Genomic DNA, 19,201 nt, shown 5'->3' with positions numbered 1-19,201 from the left:
CTTCTGATTGGAGGAGAGAACTAATGGTACAATATGGGTATTTGGAACATTTGGAACAGATAAAATTGTGCAAATTGCCCAAGGATATTGCCCATTCTTCTCTGTCCATCGTTCCAATTTGAGTATATGTGCTACTGAATCGAGAACATTAGGGACAAAGGAGAGGCCCTCATATATAGAGCACAACCCCCTGACGTTTTGTATCCTGGTTGGGGTCAAACGGATCTTTGGAGGCTCAAAAACCACCCGTTGAAGATTCCCACAGGATATTGTATAGACGTGAACCTGGTAGGGATAATAATGCATCGTTAAATGGCTACCTTGTGTGTTGTAATGTTTATTTCCTTCTACATCTGTGTGTGAGGACCTTTTGTGAATGCAGCCCCAGAGCGTGTCGGGTTTCAGTGAGTGGGTGGGGTTTTGTGCACGGGCTTTTGTTACGTCGTTATGTTCTACCCTATCAACGTCCTAGATGGGACAGTGTACTCCCATATCACCCAGCATACGTTTCGCATATTTTTATTTTATTTATTTCACCTTTATTTAACCAGGTAGGCAAATTGAGAACACGTTCTCATTTACAATTGCGACCTAGCCAAGATAAAGCAAAGCAGTTCGACACATACAACAACACATGGTTACACATGGAGTAGAACAAACATACAGTCAATAATACAGTGAAAAATAAGTCTATATACAATGTGAGCAAGTGAGGTGAGATAAGGGAGGTGAAGGCAAACAAAATATATATATATAAATAAATAAAAATATAAAAAAAGGCCATGGTGGCGAAGTAAATACAATATAGCAAGTAAAAAAACACTGGAATGGTTGGTTTGCAGTGGAAGAAAGTGCAAAGTAGAGATAGAAATAATGGGGTGCAAAGGAGCAAAAATAAATAAATGAATACAGTAGGTAAAGAGGTAGTTGTTTGGGCTAAATTATAGATGGGCTATGTACAGGTGCAGTAATCTATGAGCTGCTCTGACAGCTGGTGCTTAAAGCTAGTGAGGGAGATAAGTGTTTCCAGTTTCAGAGATTTTTGTAGTTCGTTCCAGTCATTGGCAGCAGAGAACTGGAAGGAGAGGCGGCCAAAGGAAGAATTGGTTTTGGGGGTGACCAGAGAGATATACCTGCTGGAGCGCGTGCTACAGGTAGGTGCCGCTATGGTGACCAGCGAGCTGAGATAAGGGGGGACTTTACCTAGCAGGGTCTTGTAGATGACCTGGAGCCAGTGGGTTTGGCGACGAGTATGAAGCGAGGGCCAGCCAACGAGAGTGTACAGGTCGCAGTGGTGGGTAGTGTATGGGGCTTTGGTGACAAAACGGATGGCACTGTGATAGACTGCATCCAATTTATTGAGTAGGGTATTGGAGGCTATTTTGTAAATGACATCACCGAAGTCGAGGATTGGTAGGATGGTCAGTTATAACCCAGCATACGTTTCGCATATAATCCAGCATACGTTGCACTCTCTGAGGCAAAGGCCTCTGCCTCAGAGAGTTGCAACCTCTTTCTCTTGCAAGAACAAGAGAAAAAGAGGGGAGGGAGAGAAAAAGGGGAGAGGGAGACAAAAAGGGAAGGGAGAGAAAAAATGACAGAAAAAGGGGAGGGAGAGAAAAAACGAGAGAAAAAGGGGAAGGGCGAAAGAGAAAAAGAGGGAGAAAGCGAAAGGGGGAGAGAGAAGGTGTGCAGCAACCAATCAGAGATTAGTGGGCGTCACTGGGGGTTTGACTCCCTGCTGTCACCTGTAGTATCTGCTGGCCATCTCAAATCTCTGAGTAGAACTTGACTGTATTATTGTTTTTGTGTTACAACTCTGTAAACAGTGTGTTTATTGACTAAGAAAATGATGACAGATTTACTTGTCTTTTTATTTGTTGAACTTTAAAGAGAGTGTATAACCCCATAGTAGCCTACTTTCTAGGTATCCCCAAGATGAGTCAGTCAAGGATGTATACCAAATCACACCCTATTCCTTATATAGTGCTCTACTTTGGACCCTATGGGCAAAACGAGTACACTAAATAGGGAATAGGGAGCCATTTTGGATGCAAACAAGTTGTAATTTGGGTGCACTACACAGGAAAACAAACAGGCTGTAATTTTGGTTTGCTCTACACAGGAAAACAAGATGTAATTTGTTTCGTAGAGCTGAAGCGATATAACCCAGCATACGTTGCAACTCTCTGAGGCAGAGGCCTCAGAAAATTGCAACCTCTTTCTCTTGCAAGAACAAGAGTAAAAGAGGGGAGGGAGAGAAAAAGGGGAGAGCGAGACAAAAAGGGGAGGGAGACAAAAAGGGGACGGAGACAAAAAGGGGAGGGAGAGAGAAAAAATGACAGAAAAGGGGGAGAGAAAAAACGAGAGAAAGAAAAAGGGGGAGGGCGAAAGAGAAAAAGAGGGAGAGAGCGAAAGGGGGAGAGAAGGTGTGCAGCAATCAATCAGAGATTAGTGGGCGTCACTGGGGGGGTTTGACTCCCTGCTGTCACCTGTAGTATCTGCTGGTCATCTCAAATCTAGAAGTAGAACTTGACTGTATTATTGTTTTTTTGTGTGTTACAACTCTGTAAACAGTGTGTTTATTGACTAAGAAAATGATGACAGATTTACTTGTCTTTATATTTGTTGAACTTTAAAGAGAGTGTATGACAATAAATCAAAATGAATTTCAAGGGAGAAAAAGTGCTTGCATTCAATTATTATTTATTTCACAGGGAATGTTACATGTGAAACAACCCAGCATAATGTCCCCTACACCTACTGTACAAGTTAAGATGATTTGAAATGAGCTAAATGTACAAGAGATTAACAATGAATGTCTTAAAAAATAAATAAACAACAAAGAACATATGTACAAAAACGACTTTACAATTGACACACCAATCAGTCAGTCAGTCAGAGTTTACTGGCCTTGGCTAGCACCATGCTGGGCCCTCATGAGTGCCAGCCACTCCTCCACAGTTTGGCCACCAGAGGAAGCGGCACAGAATCTCACAGAACCATACATACTGTGTCCAAACTCTGCAGTTTTCGGCTTGCCACATTTAGAGCACTTATAGCCTTCGTATGGCTTGTGCGCTCTGACTTTAATGCCAGACTCCAGCCTCTTCCTCCTTCTCCATTCAGTGGTCCTGGAGACCTTGGGTCCACCAGCAGGAGGAGGGGGAAGAGGAGTGGAGGTCGAGGGCAGGTCTTGGGAGACTGGCGTTATAGGGAGGGAGGTGGTAGGCAGACTGGGTGGCGGTAGAGGTGGCAGTGGCTGACAAGTGGCTGCTCTGCCACGCTGTGTAGCCTGCCCCGTTCTGTCCTCTGGCAGCTGGTAGGTGCTGCTGGTTGATGGGGCTGACAGCGGTGAAGTGCTCCAGACTGCAGTGTGGAAGGGGCCTGACTCCTCCCTCTCTGCAGTCATGCTGTCCCGGTTCTGGTGCAGGGCCACTCTCTCCATAGAGGATATCCATTTGTTGTACCTGTGTGAAAAACGTGAAATATGTTTACTGTTATCAGGAACACTGTCAACCAGTGAACTACACATAAAATATACCAACATTTATTTTTTAAACTTACCACTGTGTCAAGGTCAGCTTGTTGACCTCGAATAATTGCAGCCTTGTGTGGGTATTGAGGTTTGGGCTGCCCAGCACCATGGTCCTGATTCTCCTGTAGTCCCCCAGGATAGCAGCCCACCTGTTGACCCGGTTACCAAGAACCGTCTTGCCAGCAGGGTGTTTGTGGCACAGCTCCACAAAAATGGCCTCCACTGTCCTGCTGGTGTTGGGCCACTGAGCAGGTCCAGAGTCTTGGCCAAGCAGGGAGCTGAAGGTAGATTAAGTTAACAAAAGGAAACATCACGTTAATGAGAAATACACTTATGTCTTTATGTGTGTAGTGAGTTTAGAACAATGTGCAGTACATACCGCTTCATACTCTCTTCCCCCGTCACGGTTGAGCTCTTTGAATTGTTGAAGCTCCCCTGCAGGACTCGGTCCCGGAACCTCTCGGGGTAGGAGACTGCCGCCTTGTCTCTCTCCGGAAGATTTCCCCAGAGAGCCATGATCTCCTCTATTTGCCTATTAGAGATCCATGGCCCCTCCAGCAGCCTCAGCAGACTCTTGGCCAGGAGGACCACGTGCTGGTATCCACTAACCCCATCAGGTCCTATGTACTCCTGGAAATTAGAAGAGTTGTGGGGAAGGGTTGGATTAATAGTCAGATTAATAGGTATGAATGGAAAGAAACTTGAGAGTGAGCTGTTTAGGATGTGGATAGGCACTTACGTCATCCTCCGGGTCCTGACTGGCAGCTGGTGCAGTGTCCATCTCCTCCATAGTGTCATCAGGGGGTGTGACGACAGGTACCTGGGATGGGTTGGGTTGAGTGGGCGGTGGAGCGGCCTTCCTGAGTGGAGGGACTGGTGGGAGATGGTCATCGAGGTCGGGCAAGGACATGGTGGGGTCATCCTCCTCCTCAAGCTCTCTCAGGTCATCCTCCTCCTCAAGCTCTCCTCCCACAAATAGATCAGGTGTCCCGTCTGGGACATCCGGGTCCTTACCAAGGTTGGACTCCAACCTCTGGTCACCATGGGTCTGGGAGAAGAGATACTCGACCCCAATGAGTTCCCCTTAAACAAAGAGACAACAAAAAAGAGAGTTGTACATAAACAGAACTGCACATGTTTTAGTGTGTGTGTATAATTGTATAATTTAGAAATACATACCAGTGTACTTTGCAGGCCTTGTGTGATCCTTCACAAGACTGCGGCCCAGGAGCTTCTGGCTCAGCTCATTGATGGCGTGCTGGGCTACACCATCATAGCAGTGCAGGGTCTGCTTCTGTCCCCCCCCCTCCGCTGCAGCTTCGGCACGGTCCTCATTCCACCGAACCAACCCTTCAAGGAGGTAGGCCTGAAAGTGCTCGGCAGACGCACTTGTTCCTATAAATGACGACAACAACAACAACAACAATAAATAATAACTCCTCACATGCACACAGTTGTTAACACACAACATGACGTAACAACATGATCTGGTTTTACATTTAACATACCAGGAATGAAGCGGTTGAGGTGGAGGTGGAAAGACTCCAGGGAGGTGGACCCACGGGCGCAACGCAACACAGGCAGGATGACCCCTCCCTTGGTCACGTCCTTGCCCTTTTTGGTGTAGATGCTGACACCAGGGGGGTCCTGAATACAGACCAGGTGTCGTCTCTGGGTCTGCCAGATGGCCTGCATTCGATCACGGTCCAGGAGCCGGACGCCCAGGGTGTCTGTGGCATCGATGAAGGTCTCCAGGAGCTCCCCGATGAGACGCTCGGTCTCCTCCGCCCCGTGCGTGCGGCGACGACAGTGCCGAGCCATCTCCTTCAGGCGGATCCTCTTCAACACCTGTGCGTCGCTGAGCCCCGTGATGTGGCTCTCCTTGAGCTCACCTCGCTTGGCCTCCAGCAGGCGCTCCACATCATCTGCACACCACACCAACATGCAGGAGGAGAGCCGCCGCAAAAAGAGAGCATACAGAGGATGGCTCTCTGTTGTCACTCCCCCAGCAAAGCGACGGATGAGGTGCCCCACATCCAGCCGGACGATGAGTTCATCCCACTGGCTGAACATGGCTGCCGTCTTCCCCTTTCCCATCAGGGCGCAGCAGTCCCGGTTGACATAGAGCAGCTTGGGAGGTGCCACTCCAGCTCTACTGTAGCGCTGCTGGAGGCCAGCTGCCATGTCGAGCAGGCCCTCTCCTTCGCTGTCAGTGAGGACCGTAATGAGCACCTGGCCGTACTCATTGCCCACATTTGTGGCCCACGCTGCTGTCCCGTGTGCTGCCCCAGCTAGTTTCTTGGTCACCTGAGGGGAGTCAAACAAACACAGACAGACAAGACAGACAAACACAGTCATGTCAGTGAGTGGACACAAAGTTTCACAACACATTTATTAAGTCATAAAATAAGTCATAATAAATTATTATTCATTTGATTGTCTCTAACTAACTAGTATTATTTCTGGTCAAAACATCTTGAATCACCTTCTTGGTTGAATCCATCTTCAGGATGGACCCAAAGATGGAGGTGACTCTGGCCTTGAAGTCCTCCAGCTGGAACAGAACGTCGTAGCCGTGGACAGTCAGCAGCCACTGGGCTGAGGGCACATCCAAAAAGGGAGGAGGAGGTGTTACCCTCAGTGGTGCGGCACCTGGGACTACAAAGTGGTCACAGACGGACAGGTAGTACAGGGTCCGACTCATCCAGGTCAGGCTGTGCTGCTCCCTCAGCTGGTTGTACAGCCTGGTCACACTGTTCCCCAGTGTCCTCTCTCTCATCAGCCTGACCACCTTCAGGTCACAGGACAGCCTAATACACAGAGACAATTGGGGGGGGGGGGGGGAGAGAAGAGGGTGAGGAGTGTGGAGGGGGGTTCTAGAAACACTTTGATAAGGGAAGGAGGGGCTTGGGAAAGGGTGACTTTGAAACACTTTGCTTTGTTTGGGCAGTTCCTGATAAGAGATCAAAGGTCAGAAATTCAGATCAAAGAGCTAATTAACATTTTAATGGGGCAAAGAGCTAATTAACATTTCAATGGGGCTTTGAAAAATCAAATCCTCAGTGTTGACAAGAACCTACTGACCGCCTCTTTTTCTCACCATGATGCTTTTTTCTGTTTTTCCTCAAAGTGAACAATAGCTTTGATTTTCAGAGGTGTGAATTACTAACCTGTAAGTCAAGATGGCTGGGAAAATGGAGCGATGACTTGCGTCCAGCTGGTCCAAGATATCCAGCGACCATCCTGCTAGCTTCTTCTTACAGAGGCGGCACTCCAGGTACTCTGTCCCCATATAATACCAGCCGTCCATGTCAAGCACCCTCCGGACTGTCTTGTACACCCCACAGCCTGTGAGCTTTTGACACTTGCACCGTGGCTGGGTGCACACAAACTTAAAGGCCCACAGGCGGTAGGGCATCCAGAGGCAGAATGGCCGGAGGAAGTAGGCGGAGGGAGAAGCTGGAGGCTGATGGCTGATGTTAGGAGGCAGAGGAGGGAAGTACCACAGCTCAAGCTGGCTTTTCAGGACACATTTGAGCTGCTTGTTCCTGATGAAAATGGCCTGACTGACCCACTCTTGCTGCTCCTTTGGGAGGGTCTGCTTCCATCCCTCAGGGAGAAGCACCTGCAACAGAGCAGAGAATCAATACATTTCTTTTCCATCCCCACACAACCAAAAGTGAAATGAAATAGCCAAGTCATAGTTGAGGTGAGACGTTTACCTGAGCGTCAGCAGCAGGCTGTAGTGGTCCAGCTGTTGGCTGGGAGGCTGACTGGAGCTGAGGAGGGGCAGTAGGAGCTAGCACAGCAGGGGGCGCGGTGGGAGTGGGAGCAGTAGGAGCTAGCACAGCAGGGGGTGCGGTGGGAGTGGGAGCAGTAGGAGCTAGCACAGCAGGGGGTGCGGTGGGGGTGGGAGCAGTAGGAACTGCTACAGGAGCACAGGAGTTAGTCTCACAAAATATTTCAGAGAAATAAGTGAAATAATTCAATTAGAATAGAGCTTCAGCTTCAAAACATGTTAACAGCCTGTTGACAGCCAATGCACTTTGGTTTAGTTTTGATCAGTGTTATCAGTGGTAGAGGTTAGGAATCTAGGTTAAACACAATCTACATTTAAAAGATACAAACGACAGATGTATAGTGGGTAGACATCTACAAGCAAGGAATAGGCCAATCAAAGTGATGCAGACTGAAATACAGGTTGGAATGGTGACAAGACAAGCTACAGTAAACAATTCATTCCACAAAAAGATGAGGAAGGATTTTCTATGGCAAGCAAAATGGATGCAAAAATTAGAAATTCTACAGTGATTTCTAAGCCCAGCTAGGAGGTGTTTTAACAATTTTACCACTTACCTTACCACTTTAAAGTGTATCCTGTTAATGCTAACAACAACAGATAGTTATTAGGGGAAAGGTCATTTCATATGTATATTCTTCTCAACAGAAAAAAACAATAAAGTGCCATAACATAGAGTACCTTGGTCAAAACCCACGCAGATAGACAGCACCTCCTGATCTGATGGCTCGGCAGCTAAGAAACACAGACAAACATAATGACACAGTTATATTGTCAACTGCTACACTGTTTGATTTACTGTTTGATTGACTTAGATGACTACAGAATATATATTTACATGGATTAGGAGGCGCTACAGCTGTTGCTGTGTCCTCCTGGTCAGGTCGGGGGGGCAAGGTCCCGTCCCGTACCCTGCGTTCCTCCACTGCCTTCTGGACCTCAGGAAACAGGTTGGTATACCTGTCCGGATGATTGGGAAAATGTTATAAATTGTATTGTGATTCTGACTGATTTCATGTTTTTGTAATTTTATAAGAAATTACAACTATTTAAGGAAAAGAGTACCAGTCAAACCGGTCCTTGTTGGCCATTTCAGAAGACGTGATTGTGTCCCCCATCTCCCTCTCTTGCTGGTGAGAAGCCAAGACCATGACGGCATAGCCGACATCGTGGCTTAGCAGCCACTTGAAGGTTTGACCCCGGTATTTGCCGAACTGGATGGCACTCTCACTGTCCACCAGTCGGCTATCATCCGGGTCACCCCCTCTGGCTACCACACAAGCCTTTGCCTTCTCCTTCACTTGTCGTGGCTTCAGCACCCGGACTACACCTGTACACTCCTCCTGGATGGTCCTGGCAACCCTGGCAGCCTCTTCAGATGCCCTCAGGGTGAGGGCACCAGAGGGCTCCAAGCGGAAAGCAGGGGTGTGAACATAATCCATTCTTCCTTTCATTAAGAGAGGTTATTCACACACATACACACACGTTGTTATTTGTTGACAGCAATACACAGTGGACCACATAGCTACCCTGCTTACAGTAGAGCCCATACAGCGTTAAATGTCCATTTCATTCCACATATAACGTTAGCTAGCTGGCCCATACAGCGTTAAATGTCAATTTCATTCCACATATAACGTTAGCCAGCTGGCCCATACAGCGTTAAATGTCAATTTCATTCTTCATATAACGTTAGCTAGCTGGCCCATACAGCGTTAAATGTCCATTTCATTCTACATATAACGTTAGCCAGCTGGCCCATACAGCGTTAAATGTCAATTTTATTCTACATATAACGTTAGCTAGCTGGCAAGTGTGCGTTGTAGTAGACTAAGTTAACACTGCACGTTAACTACATTGGCTAAATATATAAATATATAACGTTAACTAGTTAGCCAGCTAACTATCAATTATTACCGCCCTTTATTACACATTATTGGCGAGCGACAGGACTCGTTTTCAAGAAAATCGACTGAAACTCACATTAATTCACCTAAATACACAACTGTGTTCTGAAATCCGCCATGAAATATAGCTAACGTTACCTTTACGACCACGACTGAAACTCACATTAATTCATCCAAATGTACCTGAAATACGTGATGACAACTAAATCAACGACTGAAACTCACCTTAATTCACCGAAATACACAACTGTGTTCCAAAATCCGCGATGAAATATAGCTAACGTTATCTTTACAACTATCTTTCTCACAAGTACTCGGAATGATGGAGAACTAACTGCAAAGAACTTCTCCGTGGATTTTAGGGGAGGCGGGACATGAACGACAGACTCTCTTGTCGTTCTTTTCTCTCTCTCTCCTTTCTCTCTGTCTTTTCTCAAATTATAATTTTTTTCAAATTGAAGCTGCTTTATTGGCATGAAAAACATTGTGTCAATATTGCCAAAGCAACAATGTATACAATCTAAATGTTTGTGTTCTGCAAAGTATTTTTATTCTCAGTCCGCAGAATGGACCACGTATCATTGAACCATGATACCGTGAATTACCAATTGATATACACTATTAGTTTCTGGGAAATACATCCTTGTTTCTATCACTTCTAGCATATGTATTGTGACCCCATTCCTGAAAGCTCACCCTTCCAGGAACACATATGTTTGTTCCCCCTCAACGTAGACCCTTTATAACAATCACATATGTTTGGACTTTGTCTGGATTTAGGACTAGCAGAGGATACCTATAAACCATAAAAGCAAGGGGGTCACAGTTGAGAAAATTGGCTAAATAATGAAAAAGAATCTAATCAACAATTACGTAATAGTCAATTAACTATTGACTTTTTCATTTGTAAATCATTATTATAATGCAAATTAAACCTAGAGTTGGGTTTATATAGCCTTCGGGGGAATGAAAAAAGTTGTATATGTATTAGGTTGTGAAGATCTTAGATTACATGTATAAAAATAAAAAAACGACTCAACGCTGAACTAAATCAAAATATGTCTACAACTCACAAGTGTTATTAAAAATGTGTAAGAAATTGAAATACATAATATATGTACCCCATCTCAATATTCCCAAGAGACATATTCTGAACTTTTAAACAAAATTGTAAACTCGTTACACATACTTATGCTACTTTCACATAATACAATGTCAGTGTCAGCATCCTTCGATGCAGTGGGGAATGTGTTATATCTTGTACATGTTCCCCCCTATAGATATTCCTTAACATCCTAGATACTAGAACATTAGTAGTACATAACAGTGTAATAGCGTAGTACTACAGTACGGACCTGTCTTGACATCCTCGTATGAAATGTTAAAACTTCTTGTTTATTGTCAGAACGAGCATTCTGGATATGTGTGGTACTGTATATAAAACATCAGTGACTCTTTGATTCACCAAAGGTTCTTGTTCTCTACAGTTTAACATAAAAAATATTTCCCTCCACTCTAAAAATATACTTTCGAATTACAAACATGTAAATAAAAAAGGAATACTAAAATAGCCAATGTGTCGTCATGTCATATACATTATAACCCGACGGGGTCGAAATTGTTGTTCAAATGTTGCATATGCATTTTTTAGTATCTAGATATTGTGTTATGTTAGAATGTCTAATAAACAACTATTTTATACATGAATAATATTGTTTTGTCAGAAATATATAATAATAATGTTTTACCTGCACCTGTATGCAGACGATACCGTTGAGTACTCTATCGCCCGCCCTGCTGATCATGCTCTATCTGAACTACATTATGCTTTCAATATTTTGCAGAAAACCTTTGACCTTAAATTATTATTGAATACATGGAACACTAAGTATGTTGTTTTCTAGAGGACACAAAAATGATTCTAATGACTGAAGTGTACGTCCCTAGTACGGTGGTGTATCAGTAAATACGTTAAGTTGTCTTTTTTTTTTAAACATATTGATGAGTTAATTAAGATGCTGAATATAAAAAGGGGCTTCATCTATAGAAATAGGTCAGGCCTCTTGCTTAATAGTACAAAGCAGATAATTCAATCTATGTTGTTACTGGTCTTAGACTATTGCAAAATCATCTATATGAATACAGCTGCCACTTCATTAAAGCCTTTAGATGCATTTGACCATAGAGCACTTTGTTTTATTATGGGTACAGGTTCAGTACACATCCCTGCATTCTGTATCATAAAGTAGGCTGATGGCGCTGGGATGGATTTGGCAGAGCTGACTGCAAATGGCCTCCACCAAACGGCTGGTGCCCGGCCAATTTGCAGGGCCCGAGTTGAGTCCAAGTAGGCAACTGAAACAGAGGAGATAAATAATTAGAGAACATTGAAAAATAATGATAGCCATCAACTAACCTTCATAAGCATTTAATGTAGAGGCAGGCAATATAATAGTAAGGTGGAGGATATGAACACTAACAACATACCGATGGAGAGAGTCTTTTCCTGGGACAATGGGCGACTTCCCCTTCGTTGCCTTGAACCGCCCCTGAACGATCCTCTCCTGGTGTCGGGCAGGGTAGATCAAGCGCCAGCCACAGCGCCACCAGACCGTCTACCCTGCGGTCCGACAGCCCCTGACGGTTCCTCACCCCCACCAAGGCCCTGGCAAGCCTGCGGACATGCTGGTAGCCAGGCATTGCATTAGGGCCTTGCGTCTCCCCCTGAAGATAAAGAGACATGGAAGAATCGATGAGGACGTTGTCAAACATTTAGGGGTAACACATAAGATTCTTCTACAAAGGAAATAGAAGATGTTTTATATTGTGTAACTGAAAATCAACAGATGGAATCTGTTAAAATGTAACATGTTTCAAGTTAAACTGTAGTTTTTTAATCCTGTTTAGTGAATGACTACTGTGAGTATTAACGGAGTTTAGGTCAAGAAACTTTGTGTATGCTAATTTACAAACCATGACCTAATCAGACAAGAGGAAATTGCCTAGGATCAGAGATCAGGGTCAGGCCCAGAAGATGGATAGCTAAACAAAGAGAGGACCGTGGACATTCCACAGGGGAAAGAAGGGGAGAGTCATTGGGGTCATAAAATGTATAACTAGGGAGGTGACGTCTACAAGGGAAGAGTATAAGACGTGTTGTGAGCTTTCTAAACGAATGCACTCAGCTGAGGGCATCCTTGGTATTAAACACCGAAAATTGTCTTGAGTTTGTCTCAATTCCTTATTTCAAAGAGGTTGCAATAACATTTTTCTTTTCAACAACACAAAAGGTCAATTATAATTACCTCTGAATCAGAGGAGTGGTCAGGGTGAGGAGAACCGTGTCGATCAGGGGCCTCAGGAGAGCTTCCGTCTTCAGGGGCGGTGGGACTGGATGGCCCAGACCTAGAGGAGAGAGAGAGATATAAAGCATATGAATGACACGCTTTCATTTTACTTCATTACTAACTAACAAAATCTTGTGAGCTTACTTGTATGTCAATATTGCTGGAAAGTGGCAGCGATGCCGAGCGTCCAGCTGACTGACAAGGTCCCGTGACCACCCCGCGACCTTCTTACACCGACCGCATTCCAGGCACTCAGTGGCCATGAGATACAAGAGGTCGATGTCCAAGACCCTCCGGATGGTCTTGTAGAGCCCAGCCTTGCAGTGTGTGCCCACTGTGTCCAATTTGGCATCGTGTTTAATATCTTAACAATATCTTAACAATGTGGAGTAATTACAGTTGATGAATTTACCTCAGCACTTTCTGAGGAGGGCCTTGGAGGCAGGAAGGACTGCCGGGGCAAATCCTCCTCTTCGCTCTGCCCCAGCGGGGCAGGAGCAGGGGCCGGGGCCAGGACCGGGGCAGGAACAGGGGCTTGGTCAGTTGGAAGCAGAGGCCGAGGGAGCAATGGGGGGGACCTGTAGGGCTACGGCTTTTGCAATGACACAGAAATAAATAGGTTAAACTAATGAATTAATAAATAAAAAAAATGCATGCATGAAATGGACAGACATATTACAAATGTAGATAACAGTGATTAAGTTAATAGCACATTCCAACATGCCCAGATGAATATCAATCAGTGATAGGATGTAACAAAAAAATGAAATGAGTGTTGGTCAAGTTTGAGTGTAAAACTGAAATGAAATAAGTGATTAAAATGGAAAAGAGAAAGTCATGATTAAGTGACATACAGGATGACAGCTACATGCAGGATGACAGCTACATGCAGGATGACAGCTACATACAGGATGACAGCTACATGCAGGATGACAGCTACATACAGGATGACAGCTACATGCTACATGCAGGATGACAGCTACATGCAGGATGACAGCTACATACAGGATGACAGCTACATGCAGGATGACAGCTACATGCAGGATGACAGCTACATACAGGATGACAGCTACATACAGGATGACAGCTACATACAGGATGACAGCTACATGCAGGATGACAGCTACATGCAGGATGACAGCTACATACAGGATGACAGCTACATGCAGGATGACAGCTACATGCAGGATGACAGCTACATGCAGGATGACAGCAACATACAGGATGACAGCTACATGCAGGATGACAGCTACACGCAGGGTGACAGCTACACGCAGGGTGACAGCTACACGCAGGGTGACAGCTACACGCAGGGTGACAGCTACACGCAGGGTGACAGCTACACGCAGGGTGACAGCTACACGCAGGGTGACAGCTACACGCAGGATGACAGCTACACGCAGGATGACAGCTACACGCAGGATGACAGCTACACGCAGGGTGACAGCTACACGCAGGGTGACAGCTACACGCAGGGTGACAGCTACACGCAGGGTGACAGCTACACGCAGGATGACAGCTACATGCAGGATGACAGCTAAAGTGGCAAGGTAAGATATTTAATAGTTCTTACATGCAGTGACTCTCCTCTAAACCCAGATAACTCTTACCAATACATTTCCTTGGGCTGATGATAGGGAAAATTTAACACTATTTAATATGTCAAACTTTAACTGAATACTTATCAAAACTTATCAAATGTCCTTTGTCAATTAATAGTGACGTAAAAACATACGTGTGTCTGTCAGCAGCTGCTTTCACCAGCTCTGCGTCCGATAGATCTGTCGGTGGCAGTGCTGGTCGAGGGAAAGACACCCCGATATCACGTGGAAAGAGAAAGGATTGTGAGCTACATAGCTTATCCAAAAAGTTCATATTATCTTACATGTGTAACTAGACACTCACCTTGAACTGCAGGCTGAGAACCAATGAGTTTCTTCATCTTCACCTGCAGTTCACCTGGGGTGAGAGAGCTCCTTGAAAGGAACGCAGAGATCGCAGGACCAAGAGGCCTTTGAAAACAAAACATAGCAAATATGTCATCATTTCCAACTGTGTGGAACAAGTAGAATTATATTTTCCTTTAAGATGATATGTAACACTTACGTAGCCGCACTCTTGGGCCGGGTGTTACTGGCGGGGGTGGTGCTGGCTGCGGCGGGCCTGGCCACAGCAGCTACCCCCTCCTGGTCTCTGCGCTGAATGTAGTCAATCAAGGCGGCCATCGCACTCCCAGGATAACGGGGTGTCTGCGTCCTCAAGCTCCTGACATATCTGTGAGACACAGCAGAGGGAACATTTCAGATGTAAAATGTTGTATAAAACACTGAGATGAACAGAGAAAACACAAAAGACGTACGCCCATTACCTTATCCTGTCTGCACCCGTAGCCTTATACAGGTCCTGCAGCGTGACCCACTTGTACTTCCCGATGCCAACAAGGGCCTTGCCCTCCTGGCCTGAAATCAGCACGGGAACCAATTAACTGTCAGAGCAAAAGAGTTACATCTTACATACAATGAGGAGAATTAAACAAACTCACCTGGCTGGGAGGACAGGACTTTCGCTTCCTCGTGCGCCCGGTTTAACCTGACCATCTCAGCGAAGGCCGGATCGGCGCACGAGTAGCGAGGCAAGGCATCCTTGTTTGCCCATCAGGGGATGCTGGGAAACGCTGCGCTCTCGCTCCCTCTCCTTCTGATGCACTGTTACCACGTACACCATGTAGCCCACGTCGTTCTCCATCATCCACTTGAATGTCTGACCCCGGTACTTGCCGAACTGAACCGTGCACCGGCTCAGGACGACCATCTCTGCACCGGGGTCACCTCCCTCGGAGACAACGCGGGCTCGAGCCTCTGCCTCCACTTCCTCCCACTTCTTAGTCCTCACAGGAGGGCCCTGAGCACCCGAGGCAGGGGGGCCGTCAGCAGCCACTCTTACTGCCTGGGGTGTGGCCTTGAGGACCAACTCCTGTGAGGGCGTGGAACGGAACCTTGGATTTTCCATCTTAGGAGGCAAGAAAAAAAACTATTATCATGACTGATGAGTGCAGTGACAAGTGACAGCATAACCATATTAGATACATATAAAGAAACTTACGTTTGCTTGATATGTCTGCTAGGAGGAGGACAGCAGTGGGGGGTTATGGGTAGGGTGATTATTATTTCCTATGCAGTTAAATTCAGTTTACATAGAAAGACACGTTTGCCCCCAATGACCATCAGGCTGTCACATATCATACAATTAATTCAACTACATACACTTCAAACGCATGCCATCAAAAAACAAAAGAAAATAGACAATTAAATAGGATAGAATTCCAACTTTGAGTTGATATAGATGTTAGCTAAGGTTTTACAGGATTGTCAGTGGTCAAATAAACTTTGGGAGTTTTGTACACCTACAGTAGCTAGCGATATACGAACGTTGTTAAATTACACATTTTGGGTAGCCCCTGTAGTCAAACAAGTCGGTTGGCTAGAGGTGTTATTGTCATATTTCATCACATTTAGTATTCATTCTTGCAAATTAAGCACAATTACCTCATATACTCACCGAGTGGCATCATGGCTGACAGAAAAATAATTTATAGCCAATGCTAACTTGCCTGTGCAGCAGCAAGCTACAGTAGCTAGCGATCTACGAACGTTGTTAAATTACACAATTTGGGTAGCCCCTGTAGTCAAACAAGTCAGTTGACTAGACGTGTTATTGTCATATTTCATCACATTTATAGTCGTCGATGTTAAATTCGTTGCAAATTAAGCAAAATTACCTCAGATACTCACCGAGTAGCATCAATGGCTGACAGCAAAATATTTTGTGATGAAGTGATGTTAGGAAAATTTCAGAGGAAGATGATTGGCTTAAAAACTTTTGGAACAAGCTAGGCTCTTCATTGGTGAATTTTTGCTCTCTTTCTCCAATTTGGAACAAACTGAAGCATCTGATTGGAGGAGAGGACTAATGGAACAATATGGGTATTTGGAACATTTGGAACAGATAAAAATGTGCAAATTGCCCAAGGATATTGCCCATTCTTCTCTGTCGAAGGAGGAGGGGGAAATGGGGGGTTTTGCTGGGTGAGAGGAGGAGTTGACAGGGGACATGTCAACAATGCATATTAAGTAGTCATGTGCTTTGAGCACCAGGTCAAAACAGTGATGACAGACACAGAAGCCCAGTCTAGGAGTTTTAATGATGAACCAGAGTATACATAGGGAAACAGGATGAAATGGAAGATAATTATTAAATTATTAAATCCAATAAATATTAAATAAATGTCAGCAATCTCTTTACACAAATTAACACATTAAATCCAATAAACATTAAATAAATGTCAGCAATCTCCATACACAAATTAACACATTAAATGTCAGCAATCTCTTTACACAAATTAACACATTAAATCCAATAAACATTAACTAAATGTCAGCAATCTCTATACACAAATTAACACACCATAATTCACTTGAAGATGTATTGATAAATCATGTTTGATTTGTATATTTTAATGTCTATCCTTTTTTTTTTTTTTACAGGTTCATCGCAATCCTGTCTGTCTGTCTTTGCTATACAGTCTTCTTATTGAACTATGTTAATAAAATGTTCATGTGCATTTTGTTTGGGAACGGACCGATGTTAGTCTGGTGTCTCGCCTCAGAACTGCCTACCATGGGTAACCCTACCAGTAGTCTTATAGACTACAAACAATATAGCTCTGAGGGTCCTCAACACACACAAGCCTCTACACCGCGCTCAAGGTCTCGGTCCAAGTAGAGGAAAACGGTGAACTATTTACAACAAAAAAACGTCCGACCACCCAGCCAGTGGCTCAGTGTCCTTCACTTCTCCCCTTAGCGTCCTTCATTTCCGCCAGCCACTGGGCCACGGTCTTACCCCCCGCAGCAACAGAGCAGAACGCCACGCCGCCGAAGCGGCTGTGCCCCGTCTCCCGCCGCTTCGGCAACCCGCATTTGGCGCAGACGTAATGCTCACGTCGCCTTCTCTTCCCGGCTGTCACTTCCTCTGTGTCCTCCGCCATCCTCTTCCTCCTCCATGCCGTTGTCCTTGGCACTGGAGGAGGTGAAGAGCAGCCCGTCTGTTGTCCTTGGGCTTCGGAGGGGCCTGGAAGTGCGGGGGGTTGTTGCTCCAGGTCGGCTGGCAGAATGGGCGCGTGGGTTGGCTCTCCTTGCTGGGTGTTCTGGCGTGGGACAGGGGGGGGCGGCGTAGGGAAAGGGAAGGGTGCCTTGATTCCCTCCTGCTTGAAGTGGAGGGGCTTGGCTGCAGGGAGGGGCTGGGCGGTGACGCTGGGGGCAGCAGCGAGCCCCATTCCCTGCTGCATCACCATCCTCTCCCTCTCCTTCTGACGCCGGGAGTACCTGAAACAGGGAGAGAAAACAAACACAAGCTGTCACACAGATTGTCATTAGTCACATGGCTTTATGTAACAAGTCTTCCATAAGTTAATGTCTTACCATTGACTGATGGTCCTTTGATTCAGCTCAAAGAGCTGAAGGTTGGTCTGGGTCATCAACCTCGGGCTGTTCAGCACTGCCTCCCTGATGGCCACGTAGTCTGCCAGAATGAGCGCCCACCTGCTCTTCTTGACGCCGGCAAACTGTGTGGCGCTGGGATGGATTTGGCAGAGCTGACTGCAAATTGCCTCCACCAAAAGGCTGGTGCCCGGCCAATTTGCAGGGCCCGAGTTGAGTCCAAGAAGGCAACTGAAACAGAGGAGATAAATAATTAGAGAACATTGAAAAATAATGATAGCCATCGCCTGACCTTCATAAGCATTTAATGTAGAGGCAGGCAACGAAATAGTAAGGTGGAGGACATGAACACTAACAACATACCGTTGGAGAGAGTCTTTTCCTACAACAATGGACGACTTCCCTTTCGTTGCCTTGAACCGCCCCTGAACGATCCTCTCCTGGTGTCGGGCAGGGTAGATCAAGCGCCAGCCACAGCGCCACCAGACCGTCTACCCTACGGTCCGACAGCCCCTGACGGTTCCTCACCCCCACCAAGGCCCTGGCAAGCCTGCGGACATGCTGGTAGCCTGGCATTGCATCAGGGCCTTTAGTCTCCCCCTGAAGATAAAGAGACAACGTCACACATTTAGGGTTAACACGTAAGATGTTTCTACAGAGGAAAAATATGTTATTTTACATTGTGTAACTAACTGAAAATCACACTGATGGATAAAAAAATTAAAAATAAACTATTGTGTTGTGAGCTTTCTAAATGAACCTTCTTTAAAAGAGGTTGCAATATCATTTTTCTTTTTAACAACACAAAAGGTTAATTATAATTACCTCTGAATCAGAGGAGTGATCAAGGTGAGGAGAACCGTGTCGATCAAATGCCTCAGGAGAGCTTCCGTCTTCAGGGGCGGTGGGACTGGATGGCCCAGACCTGGGTGCGTCAGCGGGTTCCCCTGACAGAGGTGCCGCTGAGCTGGAGGACGGGGCGCTCATAGGAGTGACATGAGGGATGTGGACTGTCGGGTCCACATCCTCCTGAAAGCCTTCGTCCTCCTCGTCGAGCTGCTCGACGGCGGCTGCCTCTTCCGGAAGGTCAGGGTCCGCGCTGACATCCTGCA

At 45.7% G+C, this 19,201-nt stretch overlaps 1 long non-coding RNA gene across 1 annotated transcript; it reads right to left on the bottom strand.

The window, feature by feature from the left end:
- Positions 1-4,567: 4,567 nt before the first annotated feature.
- LOC120032584 lies at positions 4,568-5,131 on the bottom strand. Its single transcript, XR_005473840.1, has 3 exons — positions 5,047-5,131; positions 4,718-4,933; positions 4,568-4,621 (listed from the first exon to the last, which is right to left on the bottom strand). It is a non-coding gene; the product is annotated as an uncharacterized LOC120032584 (long non-coding RNA).
- Positions 5,132-19,201: the final 14,070 nt, after the last annotated feature.

Source organism: Salvelinus namaycush, chromosome 39, assembly GCF_016432855.1.
Source record: "Salvelinus namaycush isolate Seneca chromosome 39, SaNama_1.0, whole genome shotgun sequence".
NCBI classification, from domain to species: domain Eukaryota; kingdom Metazoa; phylum Chordata; class Actinopteri; order Salmoniformes; family Salmonidae; genus Salvelinus; species Salvelinus namaycush.
This window is presented reverse-complemented; position numbering and strand designations above follow the sequence as displayed.